Source organism: Stegodyphus dumicola, chromosome 10, assembly GCF_044657685.1.
Source record: "Stegodyphus dumicola isolate Sdum_Otavi_A_Nest chromosome 10, ASM4465768v1".
Lineage (NCBI taxonomy): Eukaryota > Metazoa > Arthropoda > Arachnida > Araneae > Eresidae > Stegodyphus > Stegodyphus dumicola.
Window position 1 is genome coordinate 16,581,650 of NC_140777.1, and position 16,104 is coordinate 16,597,753.

Consider the following 16,104-nt stretch of genomic DNA (forward strand, 5'->3'; position numbering starts at 1 on the left):
CTTTGTTGTTGCGAAGCTAAGTTTCTCTAGATTGGCAACAAATTCACTAGTCTCCTGTTTCAAATGTAAACATCAATGGCCGCCATTAAAACAGGCTTAGCGGCAATTAAACAACTTTAAAATTGCTGATAATTCTAAAAATATTCCACACAGATTTACTAAAGGCATAAAATCCTTAACCAGAAGATAAAAAGAACATAATTCAATCATTTTTAAAGCAAAAAATGTACAATTTAGAAACATATAAGAGTAAAGAAACTGAGATCACCGAGCCGGGTAAGAGAGTGGATATATATATAAATATATTTATATACGTTTGGTGCGGCCGATTGCAACCAAAATACGAGGTGCACATCTACATGTTATAGCAGTCCTATATACAAAATTTCAACGTTCTGAGGCTACTCGTTTTTGAGTTATGCGAGATACGTACGTTCGTACAGACGTACAGACGTAAAATTTCTCTTCAGAATTAATTTTAAAGCAGTTTTATAGTTTTTTTTTTGAAGGAAAAGAGTATTTTATTCTGTCCTTACGTACAAATATGACGCAAAAACATCGTTCAATTGCATTCGATAACGGTCAAAATGGATATTTTCGTTGAAATATGCTGCTTGAAACTTTTCGCGATTACAATACTTCCTTTTTACTTCGTACAAGGAAGTAAAAAGTGAGCTCAATCGCACTATCACCTGAATGGTGTTATTTCTGTTGCCAACGTCAGGCGTAATCTAGTGCTCCTTGCCACGAGGAATTTCATGGGCGTTGGCTGACTTCGTCAGACAAGTGAACATAAGCAACAACATTAGCATTGAAAATACGTCGCTTATTGGGATCAACAATGTGGTTAACAGTATCAAAATATTAAAGAATAAATTTTCCAAACCGATGTAAATTCTCAAAATAAATTAAAAAAATTGTCAAATGACTGAGAAATGTCATCAGGTGTTGGTGTGTGTATTTAAATATGGCAAAGCACACTAGGGCTATCTGCCTAAGGGGGGAGGAATGCCTTCGTGGAGGACTTTCTAAGGGAAACTGGCTGGTATACACGTTACACATGGGGAAAACCACGAAAACGCCCATGCAGGCAGCCTGTTCGCGGGATTCGAACCTCGGACCGAACTACCAGTGTGCAGCGACTTTACCGCTCGGCCGCGGGTGGGCAAAAAAACATTATCAGGTAAGGGATTGAATCACCAAACTGTTTAATTTTTATTTTAATCATTTTAAAATTAGGCAAAAAAGCGTAACCTTTTGCTTAGTTAGGCGCAGTTTATCAATAATTCTGTTAATTTCGAGGGCGAACAGGTAGAGGTCTCCCTCCTTCAGACAAAAGAAAATAATAGACAATATTGCTATCGGCTTTCTGAAGCCAATTCGAGCACATTACATCCTGTTATAAACTTTCTGACGAACGTAATGATGAAATCTGTGAATTCCATATAAATGCTGGTATAAAGAATGCCCATTAAGTATTAAGGGAGTAACATATCGGTCCAGTAATTTTCAGAAACACTAGACAGAGTTCATAAATGGAACTTTTGCATAACGCTTACAGACATGCAAAAGTTCTGTTATAAACTTTCTGAAGAACGGAATGATGAAATTTGTGAATTCCCTATAAATGCTGCTATAAAGAACCCACGAAGTATTAAGGGAGTAACATATCGGTCCAGTAATTTTCAGAAACACTAGACACAGTTCATAACTGGAACTTTTGCATAACGCTTACAGACATGCAAAAGTTCTGTTATAAACTTTCTGAAGAACGGAATGATGAAATTTGTGAATTCCCTATAAATGCTGCTATAAAGAACCCACGAAGTATTAAGGGAGTAACATATCGGTCCAGTAATTTTCAGAAACACTAGACACAGTTCATAACTGGAACTTTTGCATAACGCTTACAGACATGCAAAAGTTCTGTTATAAACTTTCTGAAGAACGGAATGATGAAATTTGTGAATTCCCTATAAATGCTGGTATAAAGAATGCCCACGAAGTATTAAGGGAGTAACATATCAGTCCAGTAATTTTCAGAAACACTAGACACAGTTCATAAATGGAACTTTTGCATAACGCTTACAGACACGCAAAAGTTCTGTTATAAACTTTCTGAAGAACGGAATGATGAAATTTGTGAATTCCCTATAAATGCTGGTATAAAGAATGCCCACGAAGTATTAAGGGAGTAACATATCGGTCCAGTAATTTTCAGAAACACTAGACACAGTTCATAAATGAACTTTTGCATAACGCTTAGAGACAGTCCACATGTAATGATTTTTTTAATAATTAAAATGCTATGAAAATAAGTATTTATACATTTCGACTTAGGTTAGATTATTTAAATCTGCGGCTAATTTAACCCTTTGAGGGGCGGTATATAAAATAATTTAAATTCTGATAAAATTTTGCATGAACTGTAACTTATGGACCCTAAGGACACAAAATTGAGACTTGAAAAAAAATCTAGAGCGAAATCCTAAATTATGAGACCCGCCCCTCTAAGACATTTTTTTTTTCCAGGTAGTTGCCAATAGTTAATTTTTGTTTTTAAAATTAATTTTGCGTATTTTTGATGTGCATCTGTAGAAATGGTTGCTTGAATATAGTTATGTAAGTCTGAAGGCAAAACCTTTTAAAATTTCGGTAAAAATTTAAAATTAAAAAAATAAAATTTATATTTTTATGCACTTTGATGTTGCAACCCGGCTGAACATACTTATGTAAGATATAGGTAAAAGCTTTTCAACTTGATTTAAATTCGATATTATTATTTTATAAAAAAAAATAGTAAATGTGTAAATCGTATCATGCTGCAACTGAACTAGTATAATATTACACAGAGATATAACAGTCGAAAAATTTTTTAAAAATTTAAAAATGGAACACTAAAATTCAGATGAGAAAGTATGTTGCATTTTTGAAGTCATATTTTATGCCTTAGATAATGTATAAAAAACATGGTTCATGCTATGTATGATACCAAGAATCGCCCTCCCCCCCATGCGCACATTTTAGATTATCGAGGACAGTAAGGACACTTTTTACTTCCTTGTACGAAGAAAAAAGGAAGTATTGTAATCGCGAAAAGTTTCAGGCAGCACATTTCAACGAAAATATCCATTTTGACCGCTATCGAATGCAATTCAACGATGTTTTTGCGTGATATCTGTACGTCAGGACAGAATAAAAGACTCTTTTCCTCCAAAAAAATTATAAAACTGCTTTAAAATGAATTCTGAAGATAATTTTTCGTGGCGTCAGTACGAACGTATGTACGTAGGTACGTACGTATCTCGCATAACTGTAAAACGAGTAGCCTCAGAACGTTGAAATTTTGTATATAGGACTACTATAACGCATAGATGTGTACCTCGTATTTTGGTTTCGATCGGCCGCGCCAAACGTATATAAATATATTTATATATATATCCACTCTGTTACCCGGCTCAGTGATCTCAGTTTCTTTACTCTTATATGTTTGTAAATTGTACATTTTTTGCTTTAAAAATGATTGAATTATGTTGTTTTTATCTTCCAGTTAAGGATTTTATGCCTTTAGTAAATCTGTGTGCAATATTTTTAGAATTATCAGCAATTTTAAAGTTGTTTAATTGCCGCTAAGCCTGTTTTAATGACGGCCATTGATGTTTACATTTGAAACAGGAGACTAGTGAATTTGTTGCCAATCTAGAGAAACTTAGCTTCGCAACAACAAAGATAACGCATTCATTTATTATTGCCAATCAAATCATGCTTAATTCTTTCTGGAATTTTTTCGAGGAAATAAGTGTTTGAGATTTACTTCGTAATTTTTAATATAGATATTTTGAGTTTTTATGTATTTTTGCATTCTCGCGAAGTGAGAACTGAATTAATTAATTGAGAAGTACTCAATCGTCTGTGAAAAACTGTTTCTTTTTTGTTTTCTTTGCTTAATTTCTTTTATACATCGTTATAGCTTTATTATAGTATTTGAATAGAACATGTGGCAACGATTAGATAATTCTCTTCTTTAAATGATATAAATTTTGTGCATTATGAGTTATAATATCAACGAAATATATAAGTTAACTGTTATATAATTATTGGATTATATAATAGTTAACTTAGTTTCCGTTATATAATTATTATACAAGTTAAACTGTTATATAATTATTAATACTGTTAAGTGAATCTAGCGCCAGAGTGTCGCTACGGTAAACAAATACTAGAGTGAATTTTAAAGAATTCATTTATTCCATTGTGGTTTATGCGCTGTCGGCGAAGTAGATTTAATTCAATGATATAAATTTTGTACATTATGAGTTATAATATGAACGAAATATAATACTTCGCCGATAATGTGAATAAAGAATACCTTTATTCTATTGTGGTTTATGCGCTGTCGGCGAAGTAGATTTAATTCAATCCAATAAGTTTAAATGAAATGCAAGAAAAAATGCATATAATTTAATATTCCGTACAAGGAAGTCATGTGTACACATCAGATTCTTTTATTTTTTATAAATATGGGTTGTAATATATCTTTTTCTTCAGGAAGAAACACCGTTAAAAACCTTTATTATTTTATACACCTCAAAGCTCTTATTTCGATTTCAACCCCTTTGGCCTCCTAGAGGCTTTTTTTCAACTTTTGGATAAATTCTACTTTACATCTACCAAGGGCCTTAGAAATATTTTCCCTCATTTCACCAACTGCGAAATTTATTTCAAAGAAACCTATTTGTAACCTAACCCTAAAGTTCTCTTGCGTTCCCTAGTCTTCCATCTGAAATTAACAAAGAAGATAAGAATAAAAGCATGCTTTCAAATCGGCAGTTTTTGTGATTACACTAAAAGATGGACTTTAAGTGCACTTCCATTTTCCCTTGAGTGAGCTTTCTCTTTGTGTGATCTTATCACACCACACAAAGGGGAAAAAGGCGCGATTCCGGAATGACAAATCAGTTGTCAATCACCTCCTTTCATTTTCGTTGGATTCTAGGATTTTGGAAAACACGAAGCAACGGGTTTCTTTTGGGGGCTGAACATGCCACATTTAACCCCTACAACTGTGTCAAATTTTGACCCCAGATGGCAATTTTGAAATCGATGAGACTTTCTCTTGGGAAAGGGTGAAGTGCTGAAGTTAAAATTTTAGATAAATATAGACGAAGGAAACTCGCGCAGAGTAAAAAAAGAATAAAAAGAAACAAATTTACTTGCATTCAGTCCTAGTGCAGGGTCAGTAAACTCCCCACCCCTTCATGAACATAATACTGAATCGTAAACAGCTTGTAAGTTAATCATAAGCAAATTATTACATCATAAACTATTATAATGTAACGAAATGCTGTCATCTCACACAGTAGAAAAGGAGAAACCTGGTGCTGCCATCTAATGGCAAGGTACCCTCAGTAGGGGCGCCTGTATACGTGGATGGACAAAAATATGGAAACACCTTGTGAAATGCATGTTTGAAAAGAAAGATTGATTTTAATGAAATATGTAGGTAGCGCTGGCGTTTTTGACTACTGACGCCACCTATACAACTTCGTAAATGTGCTAAACAGTTCAGTTGTTGTCGGAGTACTGTTATGAGAGGTTGTCATTGCATTATGTCAGAGTTAACAGACTTCGAACGTGGGCAAATTGTTGGAGCACGTATGGTAGGTGCTTCCGTAGGCAAGGTAGCCGAGGTGTTTAGTGTTTCAAGAGGTACTGTATCGAAGATTTATTCCGCATATTTGAAAAGCGGAAAAACATCATCTGCTAAATCACAGCGCGAACGAAAGTGTGTCCTGAGTGATCGTGACAGACGATCATCAGAGGCAATTGTGACGAAAAATAAGACCACAGCTGCAAAAGTTACTGCTGAAATGAATGTTGTGTTACCGAACCCTGTGAGTACCAAAACAATTAGAAGGGAGCTTCATAAACAGGGAATTGCTGGCCGACTGCAATTGAGAAGCCACTCATCAGTGATGCTAATGCCCGTAACAGGAAAAGGTGGTGTTTAAGTCATAAAACCTGGACTATAGAGCAGTGGAAGCGAATAATATGGTCTGACGAGTCTTCTTTCACATTGTTTCCCACTTCTGGCCGAGTTTACGTCTGGAGAACGCCATCTCAAGCCTATAATACAGACTGCTTGTTGCCAAGAGTGAAACATGGCGGGGGTTCTGTTATGGTTTGGGCAGCCATATCGTGGTTCTCTGCTAGCCCCATGATAACTGTGTCAGGGCACATGACTGTCAAGACTTATGTGAACATTTTGGCAGATCAAGTTCATCCCATGGTACAAACTTTGTTCCCCGATGGTGATGGTATCTTCCAAGACGACAAAGCCCCTGTTCACACAGCTCACATTGTCCAGGACTGATTTTCTGAGCACGAGGATGAGTTGTCCCATCTTCCCTGGCCACCACAGTCACCCAACCTGAATATTATCTACCTTTTTGGTCTACATTGGAACGGAAAGTGCGTTCTCGTTATCCACTGCCAACATCGTTATCTGAACTTGCCACCGTTTTGCAGGAAGAATGGTATAATATTCCCTTGGCAAACATACAGGAACTGTATTTATCCATTCTGAGAAGACTGCAAGCTGTTTTGGATGCCAACGGGTTCACTACACCATATTAAGCAAAGAAACATGTTTTTTTAAAGGTGTTTCCATATTTTTGTCCAACCCCTGTATATCGGTGACCGGAAAAATGCCCACAGGAAAAAAGCCCATAGGAAAAATGCTCACAGAATAATACTTACAGGTATAAATGCTCACAGGAAAAAAGGTCACACAGAAATATGCCTACATAGAAAAAAGCTCACACGGAAAAACGCTCACTTAAATATATGCTCACAGGGAAATAAGTGCATTCATAAATAAAGTACGTAGAAATGTCCTTATATTAATCAATCAATAATTAATCGATTTGAATATCGTACATCTACGTGAATTGTTCATAGAAAAATAATTTAAACTACCAAAACATCTCTGATATGTATATATATATATACATATATCAAAAACTGTATAATTTATATGTAGATTCAGTTGCTATATAAGATTAATAAATGGGCCGTTTTGAATTAGGAAAAGAAGAGAAAGAAGGAAGAAAAATGAAACAGAATGTGAGAAAAGTGAAAAATTGTTACAATTTTAATTGTTAAAAAAAATAAAATAATAGTAAATATAAGTTACACATTTTATAATATAAACATTTAGAAGAATAAGCAAACATAAATAATGATTTTATTTAAATTCCGAAAGTACCTTATTATTTATAATTCACAAATATATATTTCAAAGAGTTATGAATACATAAACGTTCTGAATATTAGCTAATATATGCAAATATTTAATTTTATCATCGATTTCATCATAGTTTTTTAAACGATTCGCGATTAGCAAATGTAAGTTTTTATATTTTCTTTTTTTTTTTTCTTTTTTTTTTTTTTTTTAACTTCAGTACGCCATGTATTTACAATAGCTAATAATAAACGTTGACAGGCTAAATCTTTTATGAGTCCGTCAAATAAAAACCACATATTGGGAAGAATACAATTAAATAATGAATTTAGTACCTTATGAAAGCTTTCGTAACAATGTTTGGTTATAGGAAATTTTTCGAAGGCTGCATCATAATGAATCCACACTTCGATTGGAAACTGTGGTCTTCTAGAATTTTTTTGGCTTCAAACTTAAATAACTACATTCAAACACCAATTTCTATAGATACATATCAAAACTATGCAAAATAAGTAAAAGAGAGTAAAAAATAGAGTTAAGAAACAAAAATTAACTGTTGGCAGTTAAAGGAATAAAAATGTCATACAGGGGCAGTAGTATAAAATATCATAGTACATGCAAAATTTTTCTATAGTTTTCATTCTTTTATATACCGCCCCTGAAAAGGTTAATATGAGCATTTGTCCAATATTTTTTTCACATGATCAAATAATTTTTCTTTAAAAAATTCAAGTAGGTGTCCGATGTTCAAATTGATTAATGTAACGATATTTCTAAGCATTTTATTTATCAGTGGGCTTATTTCCATGTGAGCATATATCTATGTGAGCATTTTTCCATGTGAGCTTTTTTCTGCGTGGGCATATTTCTGTGTGGCCTTTTTTCCTGTGAGCATTTATACCTGTGAGCATTTTTCCTGTGGTTTTTTTTTTTTTTTTTCCCTAGAACCATCATATACCGGTATTAAAAAACGTATACATAATCTTCTTTTAATTATCAGTTTTGATTGAAATGCAGTAAATATAAAAGGTTCAGCATGTGTACGTGAATTTTTTCTTTCCTTCCAATAGAATTTATCAATGTGGAAACATGATACCTTGGAACGACGTATATTAATTTCATAACCGCAAAATATTGAGCATTCATAGGGTGGTGCTACTATTTAGAATCGAAAGGAAACACTAGAAACTTACGATTATAGCTTTCGGTGTAGAGAAATTAGCATTTTTTCCGAGGTTAAAAATTGACAAACAACCGATATATATTATATACCGGTGCCCTTCAAAGGGTTAAAGAGTGTTTTTACTCATTACCTAATATTATCGTTTGGTTAATGTTAAGTATCCGTGGATAAACGTGAGCTTAGGCAACGCCTACTATACTTGCCTGGTCCGTTTTTTGAGCAAGAAGAACACATTACGGACAGAATGGCTAACCCCGCTGAACACTGGTAGTTAGTACGTTTAAGCTCGAATGTAGGCGAAAGGGCTGGCAGCATGGGAGTTTCCCGGTTTTTCATAATCATTTTCCCTAATAGGCTAATCATCTTTCAGTTATGATAATAAATACCTACATACATACGTACGTACATACGTACGTACAGACGTCACTATAAAATTTCCTTTTTAATCCATTTAAAAAAGAGCCCTTCGCCGTATGCATACGTAAGACGTCTTGCAAAAAAATAATCAAAAATGGTCTGGGAGCGGTCGAAAGGAATGTTTTCGTTGAAATATCATACCCGACATTTTTCACGATTACAAATGCTTCCTTTTCTTCCTACAAGGAAGCAAAAATATCTGATGTGGACAACACACGACTTCCTTGCGCGTCCTATTAAATAAAAATGGACATTTTTGGTGGCAATTTGCACATTAAATGCACATGCACAATGGCATTAAAATGCACATTTTTGGCTGCACTTGATTTAAACTCATTAAACTTTCATTAGACATGTACTTCTCATTCGATCAATTCAGTTCTCACTTCGATGCAAGGCAAAATTAGATAAATACTCAAACACATCTTCATTAAAAATTGTAAAATATAGGAAAACTTAAAATACCCAATAAAGTTTAAAAAAATTTAGAGTTAAAATTAAAATTTCAGGCAAAAACAAGCAATTCCGCCAACGGCCAGAAAGACAAAATTTTCGGTGCCCAAAAATTGTAAAGTTAAGTTTTGGTCCCACTGGGCAAAAAGACTGACTTAATTCACTGTTCTTTTAAAAGTTTGAAATGTAAACAAATGGTAGCCTCGTTTGGCCTAACGCCTCTTAAAATTTTAATTGTTGATATGCTACAACAAATTAACTAGAGGCATAAAATTCTTATCACTTTTAGAGTGAATAAAAATCGGCATAAAAATATTATCACTATTAAAGCAAACAATGCACAGTTTACCAACAGGTAAGAATAAAAATACTCAGCCCACCAAGTCCGGTAACAGTATGAGAATATATATATATATGTGATGTACCAGTTTTTGTCCGGAATAAATAGATTGGTGACGAATCATAGACGTAGTTGTAGCTCAACGTATCAGACGATAAGTTTAAAAAACAGGATCCATTTATTATCATTCAGGAGAAACAGCAGTTACAAAAAATCAGATCTCCGGAGTAAATAAAAAAGAACTACTAATAACTTTTTGTATAAAGTTTACTGCATCGTTACATTAAAGAAAAGACCCCGATATTCCTTTGCGAGTCCTTTTATAGCCTCTGGAAAGGCGGAGCTTCCAATAAATGACGTCAGCCATTTCAGTTCCCTTTAAATATCTCCAGAACATTCTATAACTGTACGTGTAGGAAAGGCGTTGAAAAACAACTTGACTACGGGGCTGTGAATTTAATTCCACGTACTTTCAAATAAGAGACCGTCTCCATTAAAAATGAAAAGAACTTACGGTTAGAATTTTAAGTGTATTTTTGACTATGGAACTTTATTATTACATATATATATATATATATATATATAATTACAAAAAAATTTTTTAAAGCAAAACATAAATTTGCCTAGTCCTTCGCTCATTAAGCTGCTGAAAAATTATCAGTAAAGACATAAAGTAAGAAATTTAGAACTAGTTTTTCACAAGGACAAAAAATTGAAATTCACGAGTAATAAATTTCAAATAATCCATACATATAAGTTTGGTGCTTCCGATTTCCCCAAAAAAGGGAGGTGCGCGATTATATATTATAGCAGTCCCATAGGCAAAATTTCAACGTTCTACGGGTTGTTTGTTTTTCAGTTAATGTTCATACATATATACGTATTTTTTATATACGTTCATACAGACGTCACGAATAAATCTTTTCTGAATCCATTTTAAATACATTTTACGATCCGATTTGGAAAAAAAGAGTCTTTTATTTTGTCCGTACGTACAGATATCATGCAAAAACATAGTTGAAATGGATTCGAGAGTGGTCAAAATGGAAATTTTCTTTGAAGCATTGACACCCGAAATTGTTCGCCATTATAATATGTAAATTAGGGAATTAAAACCACAATAATGAATAAGTAATAAACCGCAATAACCACACCCTGTACAATTAATTAAAATTAATTGTACAGGGAATTAAAACCACTTTTAACTGGACTTCTGCCATTTGGCAAAATGTAAGGTATTTGTGAATTAAATTATGCTTAATCCATTCTGGAATTATCATTTAAATTGTTAAATTATTCCAGATATGGACTCAACATAACGTCCACAACAAATAAAGTCAGTTTCTACGACCAAAAGTAAACTTTCAGTTTTGTGCACCAAAAACTCTGCCTTCTTGCCCGCCGGCCGATAGGCTTGTTTTTGCGTAGAAACTGTAATTTTAATTGCAATTTTTTTAATTGTTTTAAGTGTATTTAGCGTTTTATGTTTTTCTATATCTTTTAATTTTTAATATAGATATTTCGAGATTTTATGTATTTTTGCCTTATCGCGAAGTGAGAACTGAATTAATGGAATGAGAAATCTATCTGTAATGAAATTCGAGGAAGTTAAAATGAAAGGCAGGAAAAATTGCGTATATTTTAATATTCCGTTCAAGGAAGTCATGTGGTGTACGCATCAGATTTTTTCAAATATAGTCAAAGTCCAATTTCAAACGTTATAAAAAGCTCTTATTGCTTAGAGCTATTATTTTGTATAAACTTAAACGAAAATCAAAGTTCAATAAATTTTAAAAATTTTCTTTAAAAACATATCCATATTTTCAAAACATATTTTCTTTAAAAACATATCCTTCGAATATTTCTTTTAGATTACGAACATGCTATCCGAATCGGTAAACGATACCGTCCATTGAAAAATGATTTTAAAAGAACAAACATTTTATCAAAGAATGCATTGAAATATTCGCAGGGAAAAAGCATTGTCGTCGTTCGTGGCATATTCTTTAAGCACTCAGATTACACTCATCCATATATTCATGTTTAATGTAAATACAAATTTGATAAAAATTCTTTTTGATATTTAGGGCTATAATATCGGCTCAATGATATGCACCTGGCAATATGTTTCTGAATGGACGAAATATGTAAACACTTTCCAACAATGTAAATATTAAGTAAACGCTTCAATGATAAAAAAAAAAAAAAAAGTGTCTTTAGTGTTTATGAAAGCTTTTATGTTAGCGATTGGAATAATGGATACCGCTTTTGTAGGTCATTGGATCTTTATTTTGAATTCCCCAGCAAATGATTTGAATGTAAAAGTAAGTACAAACACAGAGACGAAAGAATATATGCCTTACTTCATTTCATTCTTAGAATTTGAATAGAATTCGTTAATGCATTATTTTGCAAACGATTTTTATTCTCGATGACCATAGGGGAGAAAATTTATGTCACGATCGTTTGTTTTTGTGCTTTAAAATAAATTAGACGACGCAAACAACACATATCAAACCGCTTTATTTTAATTAATCGAAAAACATCCGAGTATTCCCCCCTTTTTTTAAAATGATTTTATCGTCCAAAAATCGAGAGGAGAAAGTTATGCGAATTGTTTATTTTCCGAAGGACACGGTTACAGTAAGAACATAACGAATGAAAAGTAATCTTGGATAAACTACTGGTAACTATCATAGTGTTATAGCTATACCTATATTCCTATTAGAAACCTAGATTCCTATTAGAATACATAATAGTATTAACATTAAAATATCTGATAAGGTACCTTCAGTTTTAGTATCTTGTTATTTGAATCTCGCCCGTTCTTATTGTTGTCTCTGCTACTCCTTAAGCCTCAAATTATCCATCAATATTTAGGGAAAGGGAATGTGCATCTAACTCAGCGAAATCATAGATTGAATGCCAGTTCGTGTTTGCTTCGCTGTAATGGGTAAACTTTTGTATTAGACTGGCCATAAAGTTCAAGAGGTACGAGGTAAAGGTTCGGCGTGATCTTAGCTGGTAATCTATGAAGGTTTGCTCTTGTTAATAAGTCGGAAACAATCAATATAGAGACGAGTCTATTTTAAAATTTAGTGGAGCTCGTTATCTGAACGCACTGAAGAAAGAGAAAATGACGCGAATATTTTTAAAATTTTTAGAAGCTGACTGTATAAAGCTGGGGGAGAGAATACGCGAAAGATAGTAGTTTCTTATTCGTTAAATGACCGATATGAATTGTATGTTTAAAATGGCTTTTACGGTAAGCCGCAAAGCAATGTAACGAACATGCAAAATGTTTTCATTTAAGTGAAAACAAGTACGCTAAATTTATCGCTACTATCCTATTTATGTTTGATTGTTTTGTGAAATTTCAAACACTGTCAGTTTTAATAAAATACAGCTGAAGGAGAATATTACATTTGCTTAGATTATATTTGTTAAGTTAGAATACAGCGCCACCTATTGGATAAGGAGAGAAACTCTCACTTGGCCATCTGGATTCGGCTAAGCAACATGCCAGAGTATGTATTAGAACTGAATTTAGTTAATTACTGTAAATAAATTAGTTAGTTCTTTTGCTATACAGTCCACTCATTAGTTTAGAATCACAGTACAATATTTCTTATTAATATAATTTATATTGTTCTCTGGCTGCATTATTTTATAATGAATAACAAAATCCCAGAAATTGTTAATTTTCTTTTTTGAATGAAATCCCCATTTATTGGACAGCATCGGCTCCAAACAAAAATTTGTCAAGAATATGAATTTCCGATTTAAAAGAAAACTTTGCGAGGAATTAATTTTTATAAACTTTTATTTAGTTCATTCGTGTGTTCTACTGTGGTTGGAATGTTGTCATCGATTTTTAACCCACTTCCTGATAAACCATCGAGTTAAAATTTTATACACATATTGTTGGTCGATGATAATGCAATACTATGAAGCAATTTTTACAAAATTCAATTTGATTTGTTTTATTTGGTACTTCAACTATTTTTCGCACATTTCTTCGTTTAACAGACAAACTAAGCATATCAGAATTAAACCGCTTGCACGACCGTATAGAGCGGAAAAATAAATCTTTTTCAGTGAAATATATATGAGAAGCGTAACCTAATTTCTGTATTTTTGCGAAAACCGCTCCATTTTTTTAGATTCTTTGACATTTTTGATTTTAAAATTTCAACATTCAAAAATGTGTCGGATATAAAGTTGCGAAATTTTCACATATTTATAAAACAAACTTTTCGTTTCCTTTTAAAACAAGAATGATAAAACAACGTTAATTGAGCGATTGATAAAAATTCTGATAGCTTTCACATATTTACATTGCACCCAAAGGAACTTTTTTTTTAACCTTTTGTGTGTTACCTTTATTTATTAAATGTTCTTTGCATAATTTTATGCTTACCATAAAATTCAATTCAACAGAAATATCGCAAATAATTAATTTATAATACAGTAAGACCCCGCTTAACGCGGGGGATACGTTCCATCAAAGTAGAGCGTAATGCGAAACAGCGCTAAACGAGGCTATCTTTACATATAAATATTGAGGTTAGGGGAAGATGGCTAGGAAATTGGTTAGGTATTAAATTTAAAAAGTATGTTTTTTAATAAAAATAAAACCAAACATTTATTTCTTAAAGCCCAAATTAATACCACATTATTATTTCTTGCAAAAATAAAAACAAAATATAAATAACAAAACGAATATTCTTAAAAAAAAAACAAATAAAATTCTAAGTCAGTCATATTTAGTTAGCCTTCCGCGTTTTCCGTGTTCTGCCTTTTTGTGACAAAAGCATCTAATGTTGTTTGCCTTTTTCTTTTGCGTTGTTCTCTTAAAAGTTCTTCATAAACGGATAGAGCATCTCTAACACCACGCCTTACTTTCGAGCTCCTGTCAAAATTCGGATCATTTTCAATGAATTGATCCATAATTTCAGTTATGGTAGACAAACTCCTTTTTACAAACGCCATCGAAAGTTCTTTTTGCTCTTCTTCTGAATCACTGCTGTCAACATTTTTGTTTTCTTCTTGTTCAGTTAATTCCTTGAGCTCATCATTAGAAAGACTAGCCGCTGCTTCTTGAATTATTTCTTCGACATCTTCCACATTTACCCCTTCAAAATATGTCTGTACAATACCGCACCAAACAAGAAATACAAGTACACTCTTTCGGATATGTATTTAAAACCTATCGCTGCATAATATTTCGGGGAATCCCCGTATGCTGCGAGCGATTTCGTGGAATCCCCGGGTTGAAATAAAAGAGCCCTAAACCGAAACAGCGCTAAATGAAACAGCGTTAAGCGGGGTCTTACTGTATATAATATAAATAAATATATATAAAATTATAGATGAATTATTTAATCTGTTATGTAACCTTTTTAATTGTATTTTATTTATTTCGTAATTAATATTCGTAACCTTTTCATGAGGTAAAATGAAATATTTTCTTTCATGCCAATTTCATGAAAGTTGTTGCCATCAGTTACATAGTATTGTCTTCCATTCTTCCTAACAAATACAATTGAAAGCATCAATACAATTTCGACACCCATCCTGATGCTCTTCTCAATCATATTTTTAAGCTTTCCATTTTATATTTGAATGTTCCAATATTTTCCCAGCTGCTTTTCTTCTGGAAACGAATTTCAACGGGGAGCGAGAAGTAATCTTTCTTTAATGGAAGAAATTCATTATTAGGTCCCCTCCCCCACAAAATGCAAAGAAACCTCGGATCACATACATATCAGTTCAAGAATAAGTTATCTGAACATAAACATCGAAGCACGAACCATATCTTGAGTTATATCATTATCTTATATGTTCGGGCACTTGCCTATAACGGCATTGGTTACTCTTAAGGCCAGAAGCTGTGACCATTTTATTACGGAGGCACCTAATAGGTGGCCACCTATACCTCCTATGAAGGGGCAGACATTTTTACATCCAAATGGCTTCTCCGGGATTCGAACCCGGGCCCTTTGGTATCGCAGTCAGGCTCCCCTTAACCACTGAGTTGCCCAGCGGAAACTGAAAACAATAATTGACTACTGTACTAGCAATTACTCTTCTGACACTGGAAGATAGTACTTATAAAAGTCTATTTAAGCTAGTTCCCTATGTCAGCAACAGAGTATGGGATATGTATGTTCATTACGTAATTTTGTATTTATGCTGTGCCAAGTTCTCATACATAAAGTTCGTACTGTATCTGAATGCTGTAATGTATCTGTGCATGTTTATATCTTTTATTTATGGTACCTAATTTATACTAAGGATCACGCGTACCTCAATGGCATGCTTCTTGTAAACTTTAACTATCATGATAACATATATGTGTAGATGTATATATCAATATGAGTGAGAGTATGTATACTTTTATTTGTTTCGGAATATCTATGTATGTAAGTGTGTATATACAAATACAAACTCATATACAGTGCCATG